This window comes from Lygodium microphyllum, chromosome 23, assembly GCF_053477565.2.
Source record: "Lygodium microphyllum isolate KBCC chromosome 23, Lygodium_microphyllum_v1.1.10, whole genome shotgun sequence".
Taxonomy (NCBI): domain Eukaryota; kingdom Viridiplantae; phylum Streptophyta; class Polypodiopsida; order Schizaeales; family Lygodiaceae; genus Lygodium; species Lygodium microphyllum.
In genome coordinates this window covers 79,330,226-79,348,038 of record NC_141157.1, presented here as the reverse complement: position 1 = coordinate 79,348,038, position 17,813 = coordinate 79,330,226, and the positions used below count along the sequence as shown (strand labels likewise).

Sequence of the window (17,813 nt, the reverse complement as noted above, 5' to 3'; positions counted from 1 at the left end):
GGAACAAACGACAACTGAACATCTCAGCTTCATTTATGTTAGATATGGTCTTAAAGGATTCTATTATTGTTGTAGTTGATTCCCTAGTTTCATAGTTGGGGATTGCAATTTGTCCATAATCAACATCGCCATATACCAGTTGAGTCTCAAGGGAAGATGCATCATCCAAAAAGTATGCTTTGCCATTGAAATAGTAACTCCAGCTTGCGTGCATTTTCAATAGCTCTCGAGTTTGAATATCCATCTTGAGCCTTTGTGAACTTGAACATGACCCACAATAGAGTCGCACACAAAGTCTCCTCCTTTAACTATGTTGACAACATCCGAATTACAAGTCACATGGGGAAAGACCAAAGTGAAGGATCAACATCACAATCTTTTTCTCAAGTTCTTGAGTCAAAAACCTTCATATCAACCTATTTCCCATGCATTGTGCCCTATCAAGAACATGCTTTGGAAAAGAACTTCGTGCCTAATCACTCATGCAGTTTGCAAATTAGAATCCATGCTATGCAAGCAGTCGAGCGATGTTCACACAAAAAATAATGAATGCATTGAAGAAATTGTGCCTAGCCTAACTACATGTGCTCGTGCATCATGCAGTTGCAAACAAAGAGACACACACAATGTAAAATAAATCCCTAATGACGTTGACTAATAATTCAGCCCTCAGATTTGAAGTGGTGGTTGGACGTGCTGCGTCACGAAAACGTTAAATGTGAATACGTCTAGGTTATTATCAAAGTGTAGGTACTTTGTACTGCAAATCATCAAGAGCATGCAACAACTATTCAACAAACTATCCATCTTGTCTTATTGACTATGTGGGAAAACATCCTTTAGAAAATACACTAGACATGCTAGAAAAGAAGAACAATATGTATAAATATAAATGGATATGCGTGTAATTGTATATGTATATTTGTTTTCCAAAAGGACTACTAGTACTAGATATTGATCTCTTTTGGGTAGGCCCCCCCCTTGGCATAGAAAGTAAGGCGTGTTTCCCAACTTTGTTTCTTATGGCAGCTAGAAATGCAGACCCCGTGGCGCCCTTCAGTGAAGTCGTGGGATTGAGTTAAGGAGGTGAAGGAATACTCTACCGAATGCGTTACGGTGAGAGGAAAAACCCGTTACAGCGAGTGAAGTCGTGGGATTGAGTTAAGGACGTGAAAGAATACTCCACCGAATGCGTTATGGTGAGAGGAAAAACCCGTTCTAGCGAGTGAAGTCGTGGGATTGAGTTAAGGACGTGGAAAAGCACTACTGTATGCCTTAGGATGAGAGGAAAAACCCGTAGCGAGGTTGAATACCGTAGCCGGAAAGGCCAATAGCATCATGATGCTGCCCCACCTTTTCTTTTGGCCGGCACCTCCCTACGTGGGAGTGCACAAGTGTATCTTGCATGGCCAATATGCTGTACAGCGCCCTGAAGGGCGGAGTTTAAATCCTCTGCTTATCCGCTGTGACCTCGTGCGCTATAATACATCATCTAATTCCACACGCATAGAAAACCGGGACCGGAGCTTTATGATATTGTGGCTTCAAGTCACCTGGAGTACTAATATATAATCAGTGCGGATGGGATTAATGATCCCGCATCAGAGCTGCTTTCTTCTTACGAACAGCAGTAGTCTAAGCGCATGCAAGGGAATCTCTGGATCAAAACAGTAGCTAGTAGTGCCTAGTATTAAAATGGCAACGTTAATTGGTCTCTCATGGAGCTCGAGGAGTGGCGCTACGTCGAGTAGGTCTCGGCCAGCGATGAAGAGCAGTATGCGAATTTCGCTGCTGCTGCTGGCGCTTATAATGATAATGCAGCTCAGCTCTGATTATACGTCCGTGAGGGCGGCGGACATCAAGCTGACGGTGTCGCGCTGCATGGAGTGCGCGTCGGCCGGCGTATCGATAACCTGCGACAACGTGTTCAGGATTCACTGGGGGGATAACAACCTGGGCAGCTGCGCCGACAGCGAGGCGCCGTTTGTTGACCAACGCTACAACGCCCTCAGACCCAACACAGAAATCAACACCCCTCACGGCAAGACCTCCAACTACGTGCTCGTCAACGCCAACGCCGGGGTCGACCAGGTCAAGTCCCGGATCATCGCCCGCGACGGCGCCACCTACACATGCTACGTCGCTAACCAACAGCAGTTCACCCGCAGGTGCGCCGTCAGCTGCACCGTTGGCCTCTCCTGCTACGGGCCTGCTTGATTTAATTATACCCCAATATTGCAATATGCCGCGTGTACCACATCTCACAAAACTTAACTGGCCGCGGCCGCCGCTACCAGCGGTGGCTAATATGCTGTCCAGATTATCACAATTCCATTCATAATAAAAGTGAGATAAGACGCAAGACTTGTTATGATGATTAACTACAATGCTTCATAAGCTAGACGTCTAGCATGCTTTACGTAGACAAGAGAGTCATAAGGAGGTCAACCTAATAATTGAGAAAAAGGTGGGTGCATAAAGAAGGGAGGTGGGATCGATAAGGTTGTTGGGATGTAGTGTTGACTTTCTAAGCTTCTTACACATGTAAGATATTAAATATCCTCCAATATCCCCTCTTAGGATGAAGAGAATCAATCAATTATACAATGAGATACATAGATTTTCTAATAGGTAGCCAAACGAACTTGCTACTTGCTCATCCCTCCTTTAACAAATGAGATGAGGTGCATCTACAAAGACGGATAGAGATTTAGGCCACTACTAGTGAAGTGAAAATTTTCATGTGATATAACTATTCTAAGAATGTTAATCCAGCTCTATGAACTCTACACATGTCTTGATTGAAGGTTGTCTTTCTCGAGTTCTTTGTTGACAAAATGGTATCAAAGATCAATGCGTTTTACGTTTTCATGGCAATTGACCTTTTGATGTGATAATGGTAACAAAAGAGTGATTATCATAGTAAGTAGTAAATAAGGAATATTAAGGCTGATAGAAATCAAGTTCTCAAAGCATTTGCATGATCTAGAGACTATTTTCTATAAGGGAGGCAATAATGTACTTCGCTTTTGTTATGAAAGATCCATTAAATTGTGTTCCTTGAGGATCTAATATATGGTTGCACCTCCCAATAGGAGAAGGTGGCCAGATGAAGACAACCAAGTTAAAATATCTCCACTCCATTCAACATCACATTACGCCGTGTGAGATTTATGGCCACATCTAGAATGAACTATGAACTTACAATTAGAGAGTCTTTAATGTAGGAGAGAACGCGCTTGAGGGCTTCCAATGATCTTGGGTAGGATATTCAAGTTATCTACATAGAATGCTCAAGATATTTAGATAGGAAAATGCTTGGTATTGCAAATGTACAACGTGCATAAGTGATAATGATGTGGATAATTAATCCCAAGAGTTGGGCATATGTCTCAATCTTGAGAGGTGAAGCAATGGGGCTATTAGTTTGGAAGTGGCAAGGAGAGGAGAGAAAGTAAAAGAGCATCAGAGTTATAAATGCCCTTCCAATAGTCATCAATAGGATGCTTAAGATATTTAGATAGGACCATATCCTGTAAAGCAAAGGCTACAACATGCATAAGTGACAAGGTAGTGGATAATTAGTCCCAAGACTTGGGCATATCATGCTCAATTGTGAGGGGTGAAGCAATTCAGTTATCTTGTTTGGGAATCGCAAGGAGAGGAGAAAAATCAACAAAATACTCAAATTTAAGTTTTTGTAAGAACATAGAATTAATATACCTTTGTCGATGGAGAACAAAGAGATCCTACTAACAATCCTTTTGAATTCGAAGGAAGTAGGACAATGGGTCATTATTGATATTGGGAAAGTGAATATCAACGAGCTCTTTTGTTTGGGGGAGAGCTTCCAAGGAGGAGGCAAAAATGGGGGTTTTATCAATAAAATTACATTGGGGAAGTTACAATATGTATATCCTCTAAATCACGCACGTTCATTTAGAAATATCCTTATTAGTGAATTCTTCTTGAATAAAACATAACCCTTTTCAATTCAATATGTAAATAACCCCTTTATATTACACTCTTTTGTATGCAAAACATGTATAAAAATGGTATTTAAAAAATACCTTACTTTGAATCCACTTGATGCGCATATATATTCATGATACATTACTTGAAATAAATATCAAGAATAATGAATAGGTCATTAGCATGAAACACATATAGATTGGCATTCACTTTCATCTATTGGAAGCCATGTATACATATATATTTTTGGATGTGATATACTAAGGTCTTTGAGTCCTTGTTGGACCCTTAGACTATTAACCTCCTTAAGAATGGGTGGAAGCTTAACCTCATTGAGCTCTTTGTCAAGAAGAGGACTAGGGAGGAGAGAGAAGAGTAAAAAAGGGAGAGAAAAGAGGAGAGAGAAAGATTACAAAGATAAAAAACAGTTGAGAGAAGCCATGAAAGCTTGGAGAAGGAGGTGAGATGAAGAGACTATAATTTTGTATTAATGAATGCTAAAATAAAAGTATCTTACATCTCTTTTATACCTAACCAGTGTGGTTGGTATTTTTTTATTTTTCCTAACAAATATTTCTTGACTTTTCCATTCTTTACATTCCATCCCCCCTCCAAAATGCTTTTTGCTCTTTCAAATAAGAAAGAATCTAGAAGAATTGGATGGAAACTAAGGCTCATGAAGAAGCCAAGCATATGGACAACATTTATAAGTTTTCAATTTAAAACCTTGATCACCAAGTCTCTAAGAAAGAGTACTTGCAAATAATAGACAAGTTATTATCCAAACAAGCCTTCTTGGATAAGATCCGAGATAACTTTCCAAGAACTCATTCAAACTAGGCATGCCACATATCAAAATAGATCTCGTGAAGAGTACTTTCAACTTACATTTATGGTATTTTGCTAAAATAAGAAAAAACAAAATCTTTTCTAAAATAGAATATTGTTGTTCGGGTGATGTTTGCAACATAAGAGAGCCAATTCAGTTAGTCTTCATCCAAATGTTCCTTGAAGAATCCCTAAAGGCATTTGTCCAAACAGAAGGTAAACCAATAATGATATTTTATCCACCCGGATAAAAAAGGTTAGGTATTATTCAAAGCATCGAGTGGGTCAAAAAATTGGTCCAAAATATTATCTTCATGCTATGACTCATACTCCAAATCTTTAAGAACAATCACACTATTGAGTTTGGTATTTCCAGAGATAAACTTTAAGGATAACTTGGTGAATACTTTTGTCCATAGTACGTGAAGCATAAACCTTTTTCCTTTCAATCCTTATAGAGGTTCATTGGGATCACTTTGTCATTCTTTGGAAGAATAGTAAAAATTTGTTTGAATTTAGCATGTTGGTTCCCTATTTTATTACCATTTATAGTCTTAAAATCACCTCTTGACTTAATAGTATTAAAGATGCAATGGTTGATATTGGGCACATTATTTCCACCATAAAATTTTCCAAACTATCCTTTTCTCAGATCATTTCTTGGATACCCAAATGATGGCTATAAAGGGGATTCTCTCCTACATTTCCTGGAGCACCTTTTAGCTACCTCACTAGCTCTAAACAAACTCATAGGCGATTGCACCATTACATGAACTAAAAGACTAGGCTCTAATCCATACATACATTTTTCAAGATTGGAATCATCATTCATAGACTCCACATACATGGTAAGGTTCAAAACTTGATTGGTATCTTCCCTCATGGTAAGAGAATGTTGCTCTAGGTTATACCAATGTTGAGTAAGTCTTTATTTTTCTACTAGGTAAACAAATACATGAACCTTGATTATCTTAAATTCCTCCCAAGTATCCACTTAATGATTTCCTTTCTTATTGTAATGCCACCAAGTTTAGGCGAAACCCTTTAGATGAATGGTAGCATAGTAGATCTTCTGGTCATCAACCTCATGTGGAAAGATATCAAGTAATCCTCTCACTACAAGGGAATGGGGCAATAACGACGCCGATTAGCGACGGCGGATATCGGCGTTGCTATAGGCGTCGCTATTGGCGTCGCAATTGGCGTCGCTATATGTGTCGCTAAATAGCGACACATATAGTGACGCCAATTGCGACGCCGCAGGGAAAAAAAGTGCGGTCGAAACCAGAGCGCCATTTTCATTTTCTTTTCTTCGCCTTTTGAGAGCGAGAGCGAGGCAGAGAGAGAGGGAGAGAGCCAAGGCTTTGTGAGAGAAGAGGAGGAAGAGACTTGCTGCCGCCGCCGCCGCCGCCACCGCCACCGTCGTTGTTTGCGAAGGAGAGGAGGAGCCCTCGTTGCAAAGAGAAGCCACCCACGCTCGCCATATCTCATTGGTGAGTCTCTCTCTCTCTTTCTTTTACTTGTTGAAGGTTTAAATCATTCTCTTTTGTTTTTTTAGGAGAGGAAATGAAAGAGAAGGAGAGGGAGAGGGAGAGAGAGGGAGAGAAAGAGAGGGAGAGGGAAAGGGAGAGGGAGAGAAAGAGAGGGAGAGTGCATTCTCTCTCTCTCTCCCTTTTGCTTGTTTAATGTTTAAATTACTTTCTTTTTTGCTTGTTTAGGAGAGGAAACGAGAGAGTAAGAGAGAAAGAGAGGGAGAGGGAGAGGGAGAGGGAAAGAAAGAGAAAGAGAAAGAAAGAGAAAGAGAAATAGAGGGAGAGGGAGAGGGAGGGGGAGGAAATAGGAGAGGGAGAGAAAGAGAAAGAGAGGGAGAAGGAGGGAGAGTGCATTCTCTCTCTCCCTCCCTCTCCCTTTTGCTTGTTTAATGTTTGAATCACTTTATTTTTTGCTTGTTTAGGAGAGGAAATGAGAGAGAGAGAGAGTGAGAGGGAGAGGAAGGGGAAGGAAATGAGAGAGGGATAGAAAGAGAAAGAGAGGGAGAGTGCATTGTATTTCTCCCTCTCCCTTTTGCTTGGAGGATGTTTAAATCACTTTATTTTTTGCTTGTTTAGGAAATGAGAGAGAAAGAGAGATAGAGAGGGAGAGGGAGAAAAAGAGAAAGAGAGGGAGAGGGAGAGGGAGAGGGAGGGGGAGGGGAAGGAAATGAGAGAGGGAGAGAAAGAGGGAGGGGGAGGGAGAGGGAGCGAGGGAGAGGGAGAGGAAGAAAGAGGGAGGGAGAGGGAGAAAGAGGGAGGGAGAGGGAGAGGGAGGGGGAGGGAGGAAATGAGAGAGGGAGAGAAAGAGAACGAGAGGGAGAGGGAGAGGGTGAGAGAAAGAGAGGAAGAGAGGGAGAGGGAGAGAAAGAGAGGGAGAGGGAAGGGAAGGAAATTTAAGATAATATACGTATTGATAATGGTATGCAATGTGCTTTGCATACGGCCACGTACTTCATCAAAATGAACCCAAAATTATTGTTATAGAAGAAGAAACCCTTAAATTGAGTATAGGATAATTTCTCTCAGGTCTTATGACTATGAGTAGAATTGATTGAAATAAATTTTATTACTATAGTTATAAAATTTCATAGATGGCGCACATTAATTTTAAAATGGATTACTTATACTCAAATCCGAGATATAACAAAAAATTATCTACCGGGACAAACAAATCGTTGAGCATGATACAAGGCCGAGATATAACATCGGAAAATCTCTCGACTACTATATACAACGCAAGGTTTATGGTCAACTTGCAACTTGACGTACATCTCCATAAAGCTATCCATTTAAGCCTCGTTTGCTGTAATGTAGATAAGATGGCAAACGAAGAAGGTCCTATTGTTCAAGACCGCGAGTCGTATCTTAATCAGCGTGTCCCATGTCCTTGCTCTCAATGCAAGTTGGCAATTAGACAAAAACGCCGATTGTCTATAGAACACGTATGACGATTTGGTGAGTTTCAATCTGAGATCATTGATCAGGCGATTGCAGATTTTCAGCAAACGGTAATTTGAAGTTAGCATTTTTCATGCATTGTACTCTCAAGCTAATTGAAAACCATACACAATAAGATTGGGTGTTGTTGGCAAATTTTGTATCCAGGGGGGTGATGTCTCGACCCAAGGGGGAGTGCACCCTTTGCGGCCAATTAGAAGAGTTTGTGGATGTGCGATGGATGGATTGCAGGAGCCAATCGACTACTCGCAAGGCCCATCTATACCGTCAATGCCAGAGGAGACAGACAACCTTCCCGACTTGCCTACAATCTTGGAGCCTGAGATGGAGGCAATGATCGATGCATTGATTCCCATGGATGTTGAGACATCTGACCCGCTTAGAGAGGAAGCATCCATACCATTATATGATGGGTGCCGAGTATCTCGGTTGAAGACATTGCTTGCACTCTTAAGTGTGCAAGCAAAATACGGTTGGAGCGATACGAGTGTGATTGAGTTATTCAGGTACCTTGCACACAGACTTCATTGTTTTTTTTAAAAACAGTATTATTGCAAACATGGATGGATTTTTCAAGGTGTTTTATGATTTTTTCAGGTTATTGAAATATCATATATTGCCACCTACAAACACCATACCTGAGTCTCGTGATGATGCACGACATGTTTTACGGAAGCTTGGCATGGACTACAATAACATCCATGCATGTATCAACGACTGCATATTGTTTCGAGATGAATACGAGACTATGGAGACATGTCCAAAGTGTGGTGCTCACAGGTATCGATAGGACTTGCAAGGGCAGACCATCCCTCAAAAAGTCCTCAGACACTTTCCGCTCATCCCCCGCATAAACCACATGTTTCGCACGTCTGCCATGGCAAGCTTGACAACGTGGCATGTGCAGAATAGGTCCACGGATGGAGTGCAATGAATATCAGCAAATTCGCGCGCATGGAGCCACATTGACTCTACCTTCCCAGGCTTTGCGCGAAAGCCAAGGAATCTTCGGCTCGGTCTCGCCATGGATGGTGTGAACCCATTCGGGCTGCGCTCGACTTCTTACAGTGTGTGTCCTATAGTGCTTGTCAACTACAACATTCCTCCATGGCTTTCTACGAAGAAAGGACATCTCATCCTTAGCTTGCTCGTCCCGAGCCGCTACAAAGTAAAAAATATGGACGTGTATCTTCGTCCATTAGTCGATGAGCTTAAGATTTTGTGGGAGGAGGGGGTCAGGGTGCAAGATATGAGCAGGTGCGATGGTCGGCGGTCAGCCAACATTCGAGCCATTCTCATGTGGACGATGCATGACTTTCCGGGATTGGGAGAGTGCTCAGGTGAGCAGACCTTTGTTCTCATCGGTAATATCTATATTTTATTTCATTCAATCAAGTATTCACTAGGTCGTGGATCGCCTTGCAGGTCTCGTTACCTCAGGTTATCATGCATGTCCATTGTGTGGGCCAAAGTTAGACTCCCGAAGGTCACGAACCATGAAGAAGATGGTATATCAAGGACACGCTGCTTTCTTGCCGGAGGATCATGAACTCAGGGAAGGTTTTCTTGGACGACCTCCAGCACGTATGAACGCTGCAAGCTGGTACGAGCTGAAAATGGTAAACCTGGAATCACATCCAAATGGAATGCGACGGTTCTCAGTTTTCTACGAGTTGCCATATTGGACCCACTTACAGGTCAACTACTTGTTGGATCCCATGCATATTTTAAAAAATGTGGGCAGCTTGCTATGGGACCACATCACAGGAAAGAGAGACACTATAGGGTCATGAATGGATTTAAAGGAGGTAGGTAAGATGGAGGCGCTTTGGCCGCAGTCGAGTGCTGAAGGGGGAGTGCAGCTTCCTCGCGCTCCCTGGGTTTTGTCTACCAAAGAAGAGCACATTGTGAAGCAAGTAATCAAGTCTATTCGCACTCCGACGGGTATGATGCGTTCTCTCAGGTCCGTATTTTCTAAAGATGACCAAATGTCTGGGCTAAAATCCCATGATTGGCATACGATATGTCAAGTTTGTGAATAGAATGGATTTTAATTAGTGTGGACATTTTGAAATTTGAAAAGTGACCATTATTCTTAATGCTTTCTCATTTGTGGCAGTTTGTCCTACCGATCGCGATCGCGGGATGCCTAACTCCAAAAATTCGCGGGGCCATTTACAAGCTGTCGACTTTGGTGCAATGGATCTCACAGAAAGAGATTAAGACGTCCTCTATTGAATCCGCAAGGCGGGGAGCAGTTGAGACGGTTTGTCTCTTTGAGAAATACCTGCCCACTAGCATGCTCACGATACAAGTTCACCTTCTTATGCATCTTGTGGATGAAGTGGAGATTGCTGGACCTGTCCATACGCGATGGATGTTCTTCCTGGAGCGCTTCATGAAAACCGTGAAAGGCTTTGTGCGACAACGAGCTCGTCCGGAAGGTAGCATGGCGGAAGGTTGGTTGGTGTCAGAGGCGTTAGTGCATATCTCACAATGGCTACCAACGGTGGAACCAGACAATGAAATGCTATGGACGCTGAAGGACGATGACAGGCTGACTGGAGATGTGGTGGTTGGAAATGGGATAGAAAAAAGAATGGATGCCTCAATGGAAGAGAAGGTGAATCGCTTTTGTATGTTGCACCATGCCTCCATGGAGATGTGGCTCTCCAAGTACCAGATTGCAAGGCAATATCGAGAGGAAGCGCGAGCTGAATTCCGACGCAGTACGCGTCACCGACCGATTCGATATCCCGAAGGCATGGAGGAGATGCCGCGGTTTATGTCAACACGATGGTTGCATGGAGCCTTGACCGCAGCATCCAGCGAAGGGACAGAGGTCTCAATGGAGGAGTGGGAGTTCTCGAGGGGATGTAGTCCAAAGGTAATGAGGGGTTTAGAATGTGTCGTATCTAAATTTGCTTGCTACATCTAATTTGAGTGTTTCAATGTGCAGTATAAAATATATAGTGCAGCGTGGTCGCGCGGACGGCATTTTCGGGTGGAGCGTATTGACAAAATGCACTCCACAATGGACTGTGGTGTCATGGCAAGGTTTGAGCAAGAGAGCCGGCGACGAGCAACGGATCCGAACACGGTTGTGGATGAGATGGAGTATTTTTGAAATTTGCAAAGTATTATTACGGTGGATTACCGTAGCTTCTCCATGATAATATTCGATGTGCAGTGGTTCAAAGTGGTACTTGGAGGAGCTGGCGCAACAGTTCGATGAGGTCCATCTAGATTTCTCGAAAAAGATTCCGAAAAAAAATGGATGGATTTGCGCGACACCTTTGTGTTGCCGGCCCATTGTGAACAGGTACAACTAGTCATTTGCTTGCTAATTGTAATACGACATGGTTTATGTCACAATGGTTTGAAGACGGTTTGTAAGTGTTTGTGAACAGGTAATCTTCTATCCAAATCCCCGACAACCTCGATGGTGGTATGTTATACCTTCAACTCCTCAAGGTGCGAGAGTATACGATCAAAGCGATGTTCCAGGCATAGATGAAGAAAATATGCAAATAGAGGGATCGAAATTACAAGGAGTGGAGGCCATCGCAAGCTTGGAGCCCGCATCGGCTAACAATGATGGAAATACAGAAGTCGTAAAATTTTTTGAAAACGAGGCAGACTCGTTCTTTTGTGGTGACATGTCTATCGACCTTCCAGTGTATGCAGAGTTGTGTCATGAGATTAACATGGGACCATAGAATACTTCATTCTTGGAGAATTGTATTACTCAATTCGTTGTTTAGATATTCCATAAAGGTAGATAAGATATGCATTTTAAGAGGGATTTTTCAAAAATGATTTATATTAATGTGCTTTGTATAGTTTAAATTGATTATTCTAACATTATTTTTTATATGTACAGGTATCAACATTTTTAGGATGAGTCGAGGGATGAGCGATGAGGAGTTTCAGGAGATGATGGCACGTATGTCTCCAGATCAGCTCGCAAGATTCAGAGAGATAGCAGATCAGGAGCTATCTCGTTCTTCATCAGGGCGCTCTGCTAGATCAGCTTCAGCGCGATCAGATGCTTTAGCTTCGAGCAGACAATCTCGACGCTCGCGACTTGGGCCAGAGGGAGGGACTGCGACTGCAGGAGGATCAGGGGGATGCTGCTGTGGAGACACGGACGCGGTGTCTCCGTCTCGTCGTTCAGCTGGAGCTCGGTCACCTCTAGGATTTGTCACACCTGTGGGGACGTCCACTCCAGTTACTCCGGCTTTTGCGCAGCCGTCGGCAGATGTCACGCCTTTTGGTGGCACTCCTTTTCGTGGCACCCCCTCTGGTGGCACTCCTTTTGGTGGCACCCCCTCTGGTGGCACCCCTTTGAGTGGCACTCCGGGAGAGGGTACCCCCGTCGATACACCGGATGTTCAGGGGTCTCCTGGATATGCCCAGGAGCGTGGACGGAGATGGGAGAGGGCCCATACAAGGCACACTCCTAGGGATTATGGATACCTAGTGGATGGCAGGTCAGGAGCCATCATCATGAATGATGAGGGGAGGAGGGTGATGGCTCGCATGAGGGAGTTGTGCCAACAAGTTTTTCGGCACAACGTCCTGGATCATTGGAGGAACATACCGAAGGGGAGAAAGGAGTACATAGTAGCATCCTTGCACGAGGAGTTCCCGGTGCTAGCCGCAGTGGATAGATTCTCTACGGGCTGGATGATGGATTGCATGCGTGCATACATGTCACATAGACGATCCGACACACGCAAGGCAATCAAGAGTGGGGCTCCAAAGCCCGAGTGGTTAGATGCAGACGACTGGCGCCGACTGAGGGAGGAAGCTACAAATTCGCCAGGACGTTGGAGTCAGCAGCGGGAGGTGGCCAGGGCACGAATCGAGGCCGGATCGGTACATCATCTTGGGAATGGCGGCCACAGAATATATTTGGAGGACTTTGTAAGTTTCTCTTTTGTTTTGCTTATTTGTTTTTTTGAGCTATTCTTTGTATTGACAATCATGTTTCTAACTGTTAGCATTTTGTTTTCTTTGCAGCACTCCATTACAAATCGCGATCCGCAAGGCCTTGAGACTCGATCTGCAAAGAGGCACGGTCTCAGATCATTGATCGACCGATTGTATAGACGCGGCGGCCCAATAAGTCACTCATCTTTCTTGTCCGTAGTTACCGTGAGATATTTGAATGCATTATTGTATGGTGGATTGATATGTTGTTTCTTTTTCTGCAGAATCCGTTTGATGCTCCTTTACAGTGGGAAGAGCTTTCGGGGGATGACGATTTGTAGCTCGCCCTTGGATCCTTAGAGCTCACATACCTTTAGTTTTTAGTCGCCCGATCTATGTAGACATTTTCTATGTATTAGTGATATTGTTTTATGATTGTACCAATCGCATTTTATGCGATATCATGTATTTATTTCATCTATCAGTTTTATGATTTCAATATATATTCTTTTTGTTTGCAAACGCTTTGTATGCAGCAGTGTAGAAACTATTTTGTATGGCTCTCATACAGCACACAGTGCTATATGTGGCAGGGCAGCTTGCTGCCCTGCCACAAATTTTTTTTTTCTCTGTTACCGTCGCTATTTGCATCGCAAATTTACTGCACGCGTCGCTATTGTCATCGCTATCAGCGTTGCAAATTCTCTGTAGTCGTCGCTATATGCGTCACTAGCGATGCATATAGCGAAAAATGTGACGTATATAGCGACGCATATAGCGACGATTCTATGGCGTCGTCAATAACGACGCTTTTTGCGACGACGAGGGCAAATTTTGTTGTTTGTATTTTCGTCGCTTTAAACGTCGCTATAAGGTCTATATCTTGTAGTGTCTAATTTGGAGAGACAGTCTTCAAGATTTGATGGAGAGGATGGCTAGCCATTATGCTTGGAGAGTATTATCTCATCCCTGAACTTCCTATCACCATGATTTGGTTAACATTATGTGGCTAATCATTGTGAGAGTACCACCCTAACCACTATTATTGGAATAATCCTATAGCCAAAAGAGGACCAAGGTCTCATACTTGAAATGGGTACCTACGGTGGAAACAAACCCCATATTCTTGCATTGCCAAAGTTATCACTATTCCTATGATAAGGCTCACCCATCTCATAACTGGTATTTAGAATGCCCATCTTTTCTAGGATGCTCGAAGAATTCACATTGGTTGATGTCACTACCACATTATTTACATTGGCATGTGGCTTTTTCCCATGTTCCTTCTCCATATTTCAAAATGAGAAATAACCTTATTGACAAAGGGTTGGGTTTTATTCATGGCATCCATTAATTCAATGTTCCCTAACTGAGTTTTAGTTCATTGTATCCATCAATTCAGGCCCAGTTGGATGCCTTATCTCATGCTAACATAGAGTATTATTTAAGGTACAATAAGCTCCTATCCCATATGAATGATAAAAAATGAATAACCAATTCTAAGAACAGATTGTTGTGGCTATACACAACAATAAAACAAGTTGTAAATACTCTATATGAGACTTAAAACCACACTATGCACGGTCTCTAAACCCTAAAATAATCAACGTAGCGCATGTATACATTGAGAGCACTTCTATATGACCTCTAGCCAACCTATGTAGGTGTAAAAATGACCTTCAAAGTTTATAAACCTCTTGGAAAAGCCTAAAATACCATGTTTTGACATGTAAGCCTTATATCCCCAAATCGAAGCTCATGCAAGGCTCTTTTTACCAAATGATCCCCAATTGCATATGAATATATACAATATAGCTAAACACTTTCAAGTTAACGCATCGAGCTTCTTTTGTAGCTCATCTCACACATGAACATATACAATATAACCAAACACTTTCAAGTTGACACATTGAGCTTATTGCCTATAAAGCATTCTTTTGGGGTCATCTATTATGTGAAAAAGGTTGTCTTTCTTGCTTATCAAATTGATATGCTTCATACACTTTATGAAATTTTGCAACTCTAAAAGAAGGAAACCCTATAAGAAACCCTTTGGATTTTATTAATTTTAGCCTTTGAACATTTATATATCTAATATGTCTGTGCCATATTTCAATGTTTACAAGTACTCCTTTGTCTTTAGTATACATAGTAACATTCATAGAAGGAATTCTAGTATCTAAAGTAAACATGCAGCCAACTATACTTTCTTTTGTGACCAATCTACACTTCTCATCAAAATCTTTCACAAAGTAGTCTTTTACATTAAATCAAAATTGCAACACTTGCTCTATCATTTGACTAATATACACTAAAATCTTTATAACTGATAGTATCTGTAATATATGAGAAATTATTTATCTAACTATCAAGAAAGGATAAGGGAAAATTTTTAATATATAAAATTGGGTGCAATGAGTCATCACCTCTTTGCACATAACTTGAATTTTGTAAATCTTGCATCTCTCTAAACCATTTAACATGGCTAGTCATATAATTATATATATTATGTATATCTAAACCTACATACCATACATCATCGTGTATTCCCTTTCATATAACAACATTTACCATATATTATATAACAAATAGATGCTCATTTTTATCTTTATTATATCTAAAGATTATGCATAGTTTTCTTACTACAATTTTATCATTATAGATATCATCCTTCTTAGAATAACAATAAACTATAATATGACATGTTTTGCCACAATAATGATAAAAAATACCACAATTTCTAAAACTTCTATTCTGGCATCCACCTCTTTCTCTAGAGCTCCCCCTTGCCTTTGATGTTTCCACGGCCTCTTGAAACTTACATTTTCTTGAACTATTGGCTCAACCTGGTTTGTTGGTTATTATCAACACATCCCATACCACAACCTCTTGAAGAGGATCTACCACATTCCCTTGGACCTAAACTTCAGTAAAATGTTCGGATCTGCTCACTACTTTTCTCAAATGATTCACACTGCATGTTGACTTTTTTTGTGATCATGAGAGAAACCAACTCATCAAGAAACTAGAAATGGCTTTCGTACATATATAGGATCGACAAATGATTTCCAAGCCTTCTCATTACTAAGGCCACAAAAAAAAGATGAAACCAAATTACCATCATCAAGCATTGCATCAATAGCTGCAAGGCATCTACAATGCTTCTCACTTTTAAAACATGCTCATTTACAGACATCTTTCTTTTTTTAAAAGTTTCTAAATTTTTAATATACCCCAACATGGTGTTGTGAATGACTGTAGATAGTCAATACATCATCTTTTTGTCTTTTTTATTCCATTCTTTCTACGCCTTTAATTATTCTACAATCACAAAATTACTTAGCTCTGTCCTCTTTTCTTCACCTAAAACAAACTCATAAAGGCCTTTCCTAATAAGAAGATTCGTTATACAAAACTTCCATGATAAAAATTTGTTTTTGTTCAACTTCTCAATGATAGGGTTTCTAATGTTCTTTGCCATTTTCACAAAATTGATAAAAAATAGCAAGCAAGTCTTCTGCAATCTTTTATAACAAGTTCATAGTAATATACCAAATAGACTCTTGCACTATCTTCTCAATAATACATGTAATTTTCAACTTGTTTGTAGATAAAACTTTTACTTTATTCCTATCAAACGTCTCGCAACTTACTGATTCAAAATCTGTAACCTTTTCAATCACTTTTGATCGACATAGCCAAAATTGCTATATAACCTAAAACTGCTATCCATAATCGTGCAATAATTTGAGATTTTTATTTTCCCTACCTTCAAAGTTTCCAAAAACTCTAACCAAGAGAAAAAGTGGAATAATGCGATAGCTTCTTACCCATTGCTTGTGTTGGGACCTAAAATGGGCACGACACGAGCTGCGGCCTCAAGAACTCACCTAAAACCACCCACACACGGCCTTGCAGCCAAGAGCATCTATGAACTTTTTGTTTGTCTGATTTTGTACTCCAACGAGTAATTATTTTTCCACTCCTAAAAAGGAGTCCCTAAACATATTGGTATTATACACCATGTAGCGCACACACACGGAGCACCCCTTAGTTGACCACCGTGGCTCCACTATGACTCTCCTACACCTCGGGGATTTGGCTTCAAGATGCACTGTGAACATAGAACATGTTCAAAAAAAATTACACTCTTTTAATTAAATGATCCAAGAGATGATATACAAACCTCACCAAATAACTTCCAAGGAATGGAATATCTATCCCTACGATTTGGGATACCTCACACTCTCAACATCGTGTCATCACTCATACAAACCGGTACTATGCATCTAGGATACGTTACCATGTGGCGTATCAATGCAAGTGTGAATATGACTATCGTGCTAAAATAAATGCTCATTGAAAGTCAGCAACATGAAAGTGCAAAGATAATTCTTTTTACGACTTTCCTTTTCTACGATAGTGCTTTGTTGCTTACGACTAGCGCTGAGTTTCCTCATGTTACTAGTCTCTTTTAATTTTTAAATATCCACATAATCTATATGATATGTAGCATGAATCATCATCATTTAATGTACTTCAACCACTCAACAACCCCCCTACTCCCTGCCATTTAAAATTTTTCATGCATTGATAGGTATAAGGCATAGTTCTTTATACATTTTTCTTTATTGAGAGCCATAAAAAATCACTCTAATAAAGAGATAGGCCTGAACTAAGGCTAAAACTCATGCTTCAGCTCTATTATAGATCCACACACATTAATCTTACTTTTTCTTATTTTTATGATGCAAAAAACCTATTTTTTCATTTGATTCTTGAGTATGCACGTGTGCGCATGATAAAAACCATAGAATTAAGAATACACATTGAATCATTGAATAAAAAAACCAGAGTTAATAATTATTTTTGCATTACTCTCTAATGAATGGTAGTTCCTCCAGTTGACAAGCCTGATATAAGTAATTAGCGGCAAGCAACAGAAACCTTATTATACAATTACTAGCAAGCTGCATTGCAATATGTATATCGTAATTTCTCTACTTGAAGATGATAAACAATACTTCATTTTTATTATGGAAATTTCAATTTAGCTTTAAACTTGACTATTGATTCTTGAGTATGCAT

General features: G+C 40.9%; 1 pseudogene; it reads right to left on the bottom strand.

The window, feature by feature from the left end:
* Positions 1-1,716: 1,716 nt before the first annotated feature.
* LOC148016377 (eukaryotic translation initiation factor 3 subunit B-like) overlaps positions 1,717-17,813 on the bottom strand; it is a 32,623-nt pseudogene continuing 16,526 nt past the window's right edge.